Source organism: Blennius ocellaris (genome assembly GCF_963422515.1).
Source record: "Blennius ocellaris genome assembly, chromosome: 3".
NCBI classification, from domain to species: Eukaryota; Metazoa; Chordata; class Actinopteri; order Blenniiformes; family Blenniidae; genus Blennius; species Blennius ocellaris.
This window is the reverse complement of record NC_137652.1, coordinates 24360751-24373896: the sequence shown is the minus strand read 5'-3', so window position 1 is coordinate 24373896 and position 13146 is coordinate 24360751.

Here is a 13146-nt window from a genome sequence, read left to right as displayed (position 1 = left end):
AACATCCATTCATCATTCGTCCAAGTTACTGGAGCTGACCGCAATCAATTACAGAGAGAGAAATGATCAAATCCACAGTAATGGGAAAATCCGCATTCATTCTTAGTGTTTACAAATCTATCTACAAACATTGTGAATTGTATGTGTGAAAGCATTATAAAACAGAAAACCAACAATTTCAAATATTCTAGTGTGACGTTGGTGAGCTCTCTCAAGTGTGACCTTGGTTTTCCATTAATTTGTATTATTAGGTAAGGGATATCAATTTTTTAGAGCACCATTCAAATACAGGGCAATTCACAGTGCTTTACAAAGTACTATGTTTTTTTGATATATATATAGTGTTATATATTTATAGTGCATTATTATTATTATTATTATTATTATTATTATTATTATTATTATTATTATTATTATTATTATTATTATTATTATTATTATTATTATTATTATTATTATCTTGAATACGAATGTCCAGCCTAAGGTCCATTGCCAAAACCAGCCCACAATAGAATCCAATCCAGACCAGAAAACAATTAAGCAAATTGTATAATTTTCCAGAAGCCATCATATTTTTGTCATAGTTATGGTCATCAACATTTTCTGATATAATTTGTCCAGCTTGTCCGGCACCTACAATCATACCATATTGACTAACTTTAATCACATTTTTTCCATGTCATGTGCCTCAGTTTGGATGCATTGTGATTGGTTAAATAGCTACTTGTATATGTGAGGTTTGTCATGAAAGTAAAATGGATGAACTCAGCTGTGATGGACTTCAAGACTGAAAACAAACAAAGTGTGACCATGAGACAGTTCAATTGTATGAGGTGAGGAAGATTAGACAATCATCTGCTATTCGATCCTGCCTCCTCATAACTTCAATAAGGGATTAAATTATTCTTGTTAAGCATCACTTTTGAAAGTGAGCAGGAACTTATTAAGATTTGGGATCAGATACAACACCTTCAGTTTCAAAAGGTGACGTATGTAAGATGCAAAGTGTTATTATTGAAATATTGATCCACTCGTCATTTTTCAACATGCTTCTTTCCCAACAACAACTCAATGCGCACACAGATTCACCTACACTCCTCAGACACTTCCAAAAAACAGAAAAAAATACACATTTGCATCACCTGTGAATACAGTTGGGTTGCATCTGGCTTCAACAGACAAAAAGGCTTCAGTAGATGAATGGTTTTCAAGAAATTATGCTCTGTTTAAGTTTCATTTGGAAAGGCACTAACTGCCTCTCATGATTGACTTTTTTTCCTCCAAAGCAGCACTGCTCAAGACACAAGGGTACTCTTGTATTGAGGCTTATTTTCCATGCCAAAACAATGTACAAAAATCATGTAGGGTCGTCACATTAACAAGAAGAGTCTCTGTTAGGTAAAGCCGAGTCTATTGCTTTAGATAATTAAATGGGATAACAAAACCAGAGGGGAAAGCATTCCGTGAACTTGTGAATCGCCTCACTCCTCGAATCCATTAATTTTAGTGCATGAGTCAGGAGAGAGTGTCGCCACAATTATGTCTACTTGTTGGTTTCTGGTGCCAAAATTAAACAGGAAAAAAAAAATTAAAAGAAGCAACTGTATTCAACATAATTCAAACAGGTGCATGAACTTTCCCTCACATAGAAGCAGTGTCACACAGAGGAGTTTGAAGTTGCGCACACACACACACACACACACACACACACACACACACACACACACACACACACACACACACACACACACACACACACACACACACACACTACTGCCGGTGCCAGCTCATGACATTTCTGAGCATGCCATAGGGACGAGTGGTTGAGGGTTGGCGGAGGGCTAAGTGTCTGTCTGTAGGGCTGAGATAACGGCTGTCACCTCCCCAAGTCCTCTCGCTCCTGCGTGCACACACATAAAAACACACACAAATACGCTCTCTTTCTCTCTCTGCCTCTCTCTCTCTCACTCTCCTTTCTTTTTTCTTTCTCACACCAGTCTACAATTAAACCATCCATCCGCTGTGACAGTGAATGCTCGGCAGCCGACCATTCAGTAGCGCTCAATATCAATGGAGTCCCTCAGTCTCTCTCTCCAGCACTCTATTGTTGCTGTGTTGCGATGGGAATGGCTTTAACAGTCGGTAGACCTACGTGGCCTGTGAATAGAACTGGCTTATGGCTGTGTTTATGCATTGTGCTGCTCTCCTGTCTTTCAGTCCGAGATCTTTAAAAGTGCTGTGATTACGACGAGCGCCGTGATGATGCATTGTTTTCGGGCTATCAACTTTGGCACATGTAGTGTGCGGATTGTCTCTTCTGTGAGCACTTGCAGGGTTTCCATTGTGTCAATGGCTCATTGTGTGTAGTCAGAAACAAGAGGGGGAGTGATAAGGCGGCGGAGATGTTCAGAGGTGCGACGGCAATACGCAGACACACAGCTGCCACCTTTCGCTAATGCACTAACCCCCTTTTCTTTCTCAGGTAATCACTTTTTTCCATTCAAGCATGAGCAATGGCAGATACAGAGCGAGAGAGGAAAAGGGGGGAGGGAATGGAGAGTAGGGGGGAGGTGGAGAATGAACCATTGCAAGAATAATACCAATTTTTGGGCTCCATTGATTTCAACAAATGGCTACATATTACGGCGAGAATGGTACAATGGGGACAATTTCCAACAGAATATATGCAGAGCAGTTTGTTTTAGATCTGCTGGGGAAATAGAGTGTCTGTGGTAGAGGCGTGGGCTGTTTGCATTTGTGAGTCTAAATACAGGGTTTGAGACCAAAATGCTCAGTGAGACACTTCATCAGCAAACCAGTGCATCTTCTGCTCTTGTGTGCCCTCGTGCGTGTGCTTACTTTTTCTATAATGGTGTGGGAGTCAACCCGTTATATAGAAAATAGAAAATCCCATCCCCAGGATCAGAGATTAGGTGCAGTGATTGATTTAGGTGAAGGTGAAGAGGTAAGGAAATGCATGCTACCATAAGAGCACCCCACAAGTGCCTACAACAAAATTGTAGCTGAAATCAGAAAGACAATTGTGGCAGTGATGCATGCAACCATCGGGTTCTCCGACAAAGGCACAGAGTCAGAGGTTCCAATTACAATTATTTAATCAAATTAAATCTAATCCAAGCAGAACTTCAGACACACTGCTCTTCTTTCAGGCTCTGTCCAGTGTCTGTCTGGGCAGCTCCTCTTTTATGGGCAGAAAGATGATGAAGCACCTGATGTGTAATCACTTCTTTCCCACAACAATATAAATAAAAGACAGTATAAGTAAGCAGATCTCACTACTAACTACAGCTACAGAGAATTCTTCAGCATGCGCAGTGGACTTTACACTTATTCACACCATTCACATACTGCATATTTGGAGCAATTTGAGCGGGAGAATAAATGAAAGGCTGCTTTTCAAATTGAAAGATGACCCACTCTATCAACTGCGCCAGAGACGCTCCAAAGCAGTTACTCAAGATTTAAGTAACGCCCTGTTCACAAGATCATTTTTTTCAAGTGGAAACTGAAAACGTCTATTGCATTTTGGATGTCGTCCTACACAACAATGGTGCTCAGAGCCGCTGAAATTGCAACTTTTTAAGAATGCTGCCAAAGGTTGGACTTTTGGAAATTGCTCCGTTTCTGTCATCTTGTGGACAGCAGAAACACTGCTACTGCACACAGAGCTTCTGCACCAGCGTGAGTAAAACAATAACAATGTTTGCCTTCAGAGTGTCAAGACTCCCAGTCCATATTCTCCTGGAACTTGGTAGTTTTATAATTGACAGTCACCATAACAAATCCAACTTGGTTGTCTGTCCATACAAATGTCTGCGTGCTAACATTGTTAATGTTTATAGTGTATTGTTTTCTGTACCAGTGCGTGTTTGGTTTTATGACATAAACAAACTGCACCCACTAGCCACTCATTAACTACATAATATTCAGCATTTCTGTGCAAACATAAATTGTTTGCAAAACGTTTGCGTGTGAACGCATAACATTTCCGAAATAAAAATGCAAAAACAATGCGTTTTCACTTTGAAACGTTTTGTAAACGGGGCCTAAATAGTGAGCTTGAACTTAAAAACCACAGCGACACATTGCATCAGTGAAAACCGTTCATCAATTGACCCCTGTGGAGAGTTTGGAGTAAGTCTGCTGGACATGAATGTAAAGCAAGGCCATGTGCTCATAAGGCATACTTGACTTGTGTTTGGTGTGCGTGTGTGTATGTGCGTGCATCTGCATTACTAAGCAGGCCCATTTGTCAGTGCAAATTGTAATTAAGCGGGGGGGGGGGGGGGGGGTGGATAGATCAGGAGCAAAGCAACCCAGAAACAATCAGCCTCTCATTTAGGGTGTGTTTGAGTTTGTGTGTGTTTGTGTATGTGGGAGATGGCATGCTCGCTATCATGTGTTGACATCCAGTAGGAATCCATTCTGGAACCAAGGCCACTCTCTATGCCTCTCTTTCGCTCTCAATTTGTTCTCTTTCTTACACCCAAACCGGCAATCAGCGATCCCTCCGCAGACATCCTTTCCCGTTTCCCTCTGTCTCTCTCTTTATTCATCCACATCCCGTCCATCCTTATCATCCATCTCTCCACTCCTCCCCATTTCTTTCTGACTTCCTCCTGAGCTCAACGAATACATGGCTGTCTAAGAACTCTCAGGTGGTTCAAGTCCATTACTTTGGGAGATAGAAAAACAGTGCTGAGGTGTTCTGATTGAGGCCTATTAAAATTCATAAGCTGTGGAATAAGGCCAGAGATAAAAAATGAAAGAAAAAAAAAAAAGAAAAATTGCAGCTGCACCCAAGAAGGGTGGAGCGGTGTATATGGATGTTCATGTGTATGTGTGTGAATTTATCAAGTGCTTATGAAGAAAGGGGGGAAGGCGGGTGAAGAGAGGAAGAGTGATAAATGCTTGGTGTTCCCATGAGACTTTTACCTCTTTAAATTATCGCCATACTTTTCTATTCTTCTCATGTTCTGGTGGTTTTTCATTCTTCTCACTCGGTTGGTCAATACTTCTTATGTATACTCACACCTTGCTATGGTCTATTGTCCATATTCTGTCTGTATTTTTGAAGTGAAGTGAAGTACTTTCAATAGGCAGCTATTTTCCCTTTCAAAGCACCTGATAAAAATAATATTCCCCACTGTTTTTTCAAGATTATCAGATGCGTGCAGACACACACATACGCACGCCTGCGTGCTTGCAAAAAAAGAAACCTTCTCCTTTCTGGTGTCTTTGTGTAAAACATACACACATGCTCATGCAGTACATTAAGAGCGGGTGGATCGATGAAGGCCAGAGGTCAATGGAGAATGCGCTCTGACTGGTAAAATTCCCGATATCACCGAGACCAGAACTCGGTCTTAGCCATTGCCTTCACCCGGCTCCATTCTTCAACGTCTTCCTTTTTGTCCTCCTCCCTCCACACAATAGACTCATCTCTCAGCGCAGTCGCCAGGGATAGATTATCACGAAAGGCTATAAAGAACTGAAAGAATGAAAGGAGAAAATGCCTTAGATACGCTGGCAAAAGCAAAAACTAAGTGGTGACAGCGGTGTAACAGAGCAGCGCCAGCTGCTCCTTTTTAAAGATAGCACCAGCGCAGTAAGAACAGACACACCTGTTATTTTTCTACTCAGTGTGACAAATATGATTGAGTGGTTCCAATCTGTAATCCTAGATCGGTGAGCACACTCGTTTCTTTGACAGGTCTGTTAAGGCAGAGTCGCTTTTCTTTGTGGATTGATGATATAAACTCATTATTTTTGTATCGACTCATTTTAGATTCAGATGTAACCAGATTCAGTGTTTTATCACTGTTATTGCTGCATATCACAGCACTTGTCAGCAGTCATATGTCCTCTTGTACATGCTTTCCCATTATTAGCCATGGATCTATTTCAACAAACCTCTTGTTTTTGACTTGGTGTTCCTTGTGATTTCCCCATGGCTCTTTCACTTCACTACATGGCATAAGACAGCAAAAGCCTACAAACACCTCAGACACTAAATGTCATCATTTCAGCCCAATTTAAAAGGAGTCTGATTTTTTTTTTTTAAACGTTCAAAATTAGTGAATATTAGGCTTTATGTTTCCTCCACTTAGGCATGTTTCAAGAAAAACTTGAAAGTTTAAATTTCAAGGTTATTATAGGACTATTTTACCGGTCCGGCCTACACAAGATGAAATTGGGCTGTATGTGCGCCCTCAACTTTATTGAGTTTGTCACGCCTGTGCTATAGACTCAGTCCATCCATTGGAAGAAATTTGGGGTGCATTGTCCTTCTCAAGGACACTTTGAAGTATGGACAAAGGAAGACGCAGGGATCGAACCTAGAATATCATAAATTGACGGACTCCTTGGCTCTCGCAGGCTCCACCTCCATATCACTTAACTTGGCTAATGGATGTCGAGGTGGACGTGGATGGATATGCTGAATAGAAAGACATTCTGGCACCTTGTGGGATGTGGCACCTTTTATAACACAGTCAATACAGACCTATAGATCAACACGTGGGTGCCAGCCTGTAGCTGAAAAGATGCACAGGGGGAACAACATGCACTTCCTCCAGCTGCTGATGATCAGTTATTGTTGTTGCTGAATGTGGGAATATGTTAATGTGGAGACAGTGTGCTATGCATGTGTTTTCTGATAAATTTGCATTAAGTGTAGTATTACTAAGCGAGGGGAGTATTGATCATTAACCTTGTGAAGGTCTCCTCTGAGGTGCTGAATAATCCTGCCATGCAGGATGTGCAGTCTCACTCAGGTCCAGGCTGGATTCTTAATGCCACGGTTGCTTTGCTCTTGGCAAATTTGTACCCAGGCAAAGATGATCAGAATGAAATAAAAATTGCTCATACAGGCCCCAAACTAGTTTAGGTGGTCTTGGATAGCACATGTCTGAAATAAACACCATTTACATCTGACAGTACAACGTTCTTGTCTATTCATCAATGTAATAACTATAACTTACCAGAAGCAAAGTTTCAGGCCGCGACACAGTTATGTTTGTGACACTATAGAAAATATTTCTGTGCTCAGCCTCTATCCATCTTTGATATACACTTTTTCCAATCCCAGGCAGTGGTAGATAGTTTGCAGGACATCACAGTGCAAGCAAACAAATACACTTCCAGGTACAGTCTTATTAATATGTTTTCACAATGACCCAACGAACCACTAATTATAACCACCTTGAAAGAATGCAGAATTTGCTTGATGGTTTGTTTGGCCGGACTGAAGCCCCTGTGTTCGACTCATTCAGAAAATACGGAGCTAAATGATTCAGTAATAAGTACAAAAACCCCAATTGGTTGTTGTCATGATAACCACAGTCATGATGCCTAAACACAGTTGATGTGATACAAATATACACTGAAGTAATGAAATGACTAAACAAGATAGCATCAATAAGTAACAGTCAGTTCTGCAGCATTGTATTTTCTCCATGTAGATCTTTTCATCGTGTTAAGATTTTCAAGCACATGAATCACGAGCTGTCATCTTTACGGCTCTCCTGCAGCTTTAGCATACTACAAGTAAAGCCTTCTTTTTTAATTGAACGCCAAACCTCAGCAATCCTTTCCTTTATTTATTATCCTCTTTTTTTCTGGCTTTTAACCACCCCTCCTTCCCAAGGCTCAGTCCCCCTTTCATACATCCCTCTACTGCACCAGGATCATGCCATCTGAGGCTGACACGCACATTTGTTTAGTCCCCATTGTGCTAAGTGGATTCATGTGGAATAGAGATTGCCTGTAATATATCGAAAGGGAGCGGGGCACATTGGGGGGGAGGTGATCGCAGCAAATGGGAGGGGAAGAGGAAGTGAGGACGAGCGGCGAGATTGATGATTGATCCAAATAAGCCGCACTAAAACAGTGACAATAAGAGAGTGAAATAGAGAGGGTATGGAGAGAGAGATGAGAAAACATATGCTGCTCTGTCTACACCATCAATCTAAAGTTGTGAGCTCACCTGGAAATTGTCGAGCATTTGCATGTGTGTGTGTGTGTGGGTTTATGTGCATGCGTGTGTGAGTGTGTGAGTGACTGGCAGTGACTATGATGAGTTTCCACAAAACCAATATACATATTCAGAGAAAGCACACCGCTCCATCATCCCTGTCTTTGCTGTGTTCTTCAGATCAGAGAGTGTGATGGCGCTGATGTGTGACGCCTGTGTGTGTGTCACTGTTTTCTGCATACAATCCTCATAATGACCCATCTGGGACTGAAAGTTGAAACCTGAACATACGATTATAACCGCTGTCAGGTATTTCACCGAACAATGTAGCATGATTTACTGGAGCACGCCCATTGCCAAAGATTATAAATATTCCTAAACAAGTACTGAAGAATGAAAATGTTCAGTCAGAGCGGCACACTGGTAACTGATTACGATTTCGAATTTAGTTCCTTCCGTGAATTAGAGCCATATGCTGCTGTCTACTTTGCTGTTCAGGTGGCAACATTTTGAAAACAATGTCTGTTTATATGGAAAATGCAGAAACAGAAATTGTGTAGTTCTCATCGAGAGCCACTCGAGGGTGCTGTTGATCATTTTCGTAATGAAGCCAAGCGTGCACAGATGGCATAAACAATAACAATTGAAAGTATGCTGATATTTGTATGAACAGACGATGACGTTGGGTTGCTATTCCAGTGACTCAACTATAAAATTGCAAAAAGTCTCATTTTCACAGTAAGTGTAATCATACACCCAAAATGAAACCAGATTTTTGTATTTTGACTTGAATACAGTGCTGTAAATATAAATGTTGTAAATGGGGTTTACATATTAGTCTACCTTTTCTATCTTAGATTTGATAGAGCAGAAAAAAGACAAGCTGTTAAAATGTTAACAAAACATGTTGGAATAAACATAAGAATAAAATGTGCTTTCTTATTTTTTCAGCTAACATGTTGCCGTCAGTTCAAAAACAAAACCATAAACTACATCTTGCCTCCCACCGAATGCTGAAATCTCAACACTGTTCCTAAATGAGCAGAACATTTCATTTGCAGATATCATACCCCATTGACTCCGTGCAGCCATGTCAAAGGGAAAAAAAATTGCACGAAAAAAATACATTTTCCATCATTTGTCTCTGTGTCTTCATGTAGAAGCCAATGAGCCTTAATAAGTTAAACCGATAATGATGAAGAAGGAAAAGAAAATAGTCTTAAATCAAGCTGCTGTAGTCAGCTGAATCTCTGCTCTTGATCAAAATCCGTAATAACATGGCCGATTAAAAATGACTCAGCTAGTTATGTTTTCATTATGGAAGAGAGAAAAACGGCGGGGAAAGTGAGGGGTAAACGAAGGAGAATGAGAAGAAAATCTATCATAATTAGGTGACAGCTTAAAAAATGGAAGTGTGTGTCTTTTTATAGTTGACTACTAATTGAGGCGAGAGCCGATTCTGCCGCATATTAGCTTTTAATTACCCTAAACGAAAGCAAAATACACACGCAGAAGTGTGCACATGCTTGTGCGCGCGCGCACACACACACACACACACACACACACACACACACACACACACACACACACACACACACACACACACACACACACACACACACACACACACATAAATACTTGTTCACACATACTTTGTTCAAGGTTCTCAGTCTCAGACGGCCTCACAGTGTTTAGTGTGTGCCCATCCCAGGCGGGATCATTACTTTACTTTGGAGGCTCGCATGCTCTGAATTTTTCTCAGCTCATTATTGAATATACCAATGTTTAATAGCATAATTATTACATATTTCACACCACTCGCTGATGGAAAAATCCTGCTTAAGTATGCTGCAGCGTAATGCTTGAGGGTCCCACTCTGGATGCAAGCTGAAGTTTGTCAGCTTCTATTATTTATTTGGGCCTAACAAGTCAAACTGCATCTGCTGAGGAGAACATCATCAACACTAGATAGACATTCATTAATTCATGTGACAAGCTGCTCCGGCAGCATCTGCGAGGGAGACGGTGATCGGCGGGATTCCTATGATTCGAATGAAGTAAGTGGACGAACTGTGATGATATAATTGAATGCAAAGATGTAGAAATTCAATCAGACAGCTGGAACAAAAATGCACACAACAGTGAATGGGAAGAAAAAGATGTGGTCAGCAGTGCAGAAGTGCATTTTTCTTGGGTTATTAAGAGGGGAGATGTCAAGATGTATGAATCCCAGTGTTAAGTTGACCCACGTCTTGGCTGGTTTCTACAGGGGGTGCTCATCACTACTTAATCTGCATACAAACTACTGTATTTTCTTATCTAGAGGACGGCAGGCAGTGAACCGCGACCTGCCCCGAGGTGTGGAATGTACACACCAGCACAGCCACCGTCTCCCCGCCTGCTCAATCTCCTTCATTCTCGCTCTCCAGAGTTATTGTCAACCATCAGACGCCCCTCTGCCTGGATTAGCAGCCTGTTATAAGGACCCAGACGGCTATAATGGGTGATGATACGATATGCAGCCCGCCAGTCACCGGCTCTATAGGAAGCCAATTAACCTCCGTGTCCTCTGCCATTCATTTACAGCAGATTTAACTCAAAGGATAATGCATCCAGAAGACTTTGAGCCAGTCGGGTCACGTGACCACGTGATGCAACGCTTTCAAAAAAGTCTTTTACACCAGCTGCACACTAAAAGTTAATTAAACCTGGAAAAGCACGCGTGCACACGTGCACGCACGCACGCACGCACGCAGGCACACACACACACACACACAGACATGTAGGTGTGAAACATAAGGCCAGAGGGCCAAAGCCGGCGCACAAAACGCACCATTCCAGTCCACCGAATCAACAAGCAAATTCAAAAACCCTTTAAAAAAACAGATTTTTTTTTAACAAATTTGTTAAGCGGAGCAGACACAACTCCCGAGCTGAGAAACTGGTGACGTTGCCATGAAAGCTAGCTATGTCACTACTTTCAAACTATCCCCAAAGCCGTGCTGTCAGGAGCAGTTTGTAAAAACAGGCATAATGCAACAGCTACAGGATTAGTTTTTGGGACATTTCACATCATTAAAATTGGCTTTACTGTGATTGTAGTCATTTTCAATAGTAATTGTTTTTATACATTTGTATCATGTATATGCTGAGCCACTACACAGAAAACCTTTAAAGTTTAGATTTAAAGGTCATCATGGCACTATTTTCACTCAAGATGAAATTGGGCAGTGTGGCCCCTGAAATGAAATGAGTTTCACGCCAGATGGATTACAATTATTACCCTAACCACATTGAGTTCAAGAAAGTCACGCAATCAAGTCAATGATTTTAGGATTCACTTGTTCTTTATTCTCCACTTCTGACAGTGACTAATCATACAGATTCGTCACCTCAAAACAAACCAGCTGACAATGGCAAAATTTTGCATTTCTTTGCTAGAAAATAGCATCGACTTGAACTCAAATCCACATAAATCCACAAATCACATTGTAGGATATAAAATTAACGGCTGTGGAGAATCGTAAACATTCAAAAGAACCCTTGCTGGGGCCGCATTCATGTACAGACTGTGACAGGCTTTACACTTTTACAGCGATCATATTATTTACAGACCACTACATATAGGCGAACCGACATTAAATACAAAATTTAAATATTACAATCATCTATAGCGTTTGCTCGTTTAGATATCTAGTTATAATCATTGCATTGATTTCATTAAACCCTTCAATCAGGAACTTAACTGATTATTCAATAATTTGTTTAATAATTATACTTTGAGAGTGTACAGCTTCAAATTGTCATTATGTTGTAAGTGAATAATTGGTAGATTATTATCCTTGATGAAATTATTGGGTGTATAATCTTTAAGATACATGAGGATGGTTAAAAAAAGACTAGTCTGAGTTCATGTTACAACAAAATATACAGCATTGTGTGGACCTCGGGTGGTGGTTCCCATTTTCAAAAATGGAAACCAGAGAGTTTGTGTCAATCGGAATATCACACTTCTCAACGCAGTGGTACTGGAAAGTCGACTCCGATCGATAGTTGAATGTCAGATACAAAAGGAAACTTGAAATGCATCTCTGCTTTTTGCAGCATTCACCAGCAGTTCACCGAGTGTGACGTGGTTGGGATGTGGATCAGCACCTCCAAGTCTGAGTCTGTCGGATCTCTCACATGATAGGATGGCGGCATGCCCTATCCAGATTGAGGGGAGCACCTTCCCCAGGTGGAGGACTTCAAGTATCTCAGGGTCTTCTTTGCTCTTTATACAGCCACCGTGGCCTATATATGGAATATGAGGAATAAAGAGGATGGGTAGATGGATGGATGGATGGATGGATGGATGGATGGATGGATGGATGGATAATAAAACAGATAATTATTTGGGCACATTAAATTTGCTCTGAAGAGAACATAACACATAAAGCTGATTCCATTCACTGGGACCCAAGGCCACTCTGATGAGGTGCTTTAATAAAGCCCTGAATAAAATTGTTTAACTTTGTCTGTGAGAAGCCTTGGCATGCAGCAAACTGTTAGTATTAAGTGCTTCTCAAAGAGTGGCAGCTATACTTTCAGTGCTGAATAACACGATGGCACTCTCTGCCTCCACTCTAGTGTTCCAAGGCCGTATCCACTGTTGCAAACACATCGCTTGCATGGTGCTAAATCATTGCTGCGGGTGTGTCATGTTTTCAATTTAACAATGCATGTGCTCCACCCACATGCTAAAAGACGAGCAGAAAGGCTCTTGGACACATGAATTGTACACACACAACCCATAGCTATTACAGATGCTTAGAGTGGGAGCATCCTTTTCAATAATACCCTTGCATATCACAGAGAGGCCGTAATTTACAGCCTGTACATAAAGAATTGTCAGAAACACAAATGAATCCTTGGTGCTCCCTGCTTTTATTCAGGTTGGTCCATTAATCATGCCTCTGATAAACGTGGGCATAATCTGATTGTTTAATAAGGTGCAAGTTTGCACTGGAGAGCACATGTACGTTTGAAAGCACACACCTGGAATTGCACACGTACGCATGTCCACGTCTTACAACCTTTGTGCAGATGTAATGAACTACAGTTGATCTTTTCATGCTCACAGCTTGTTTCAAGAACACCGGACAAAAGCT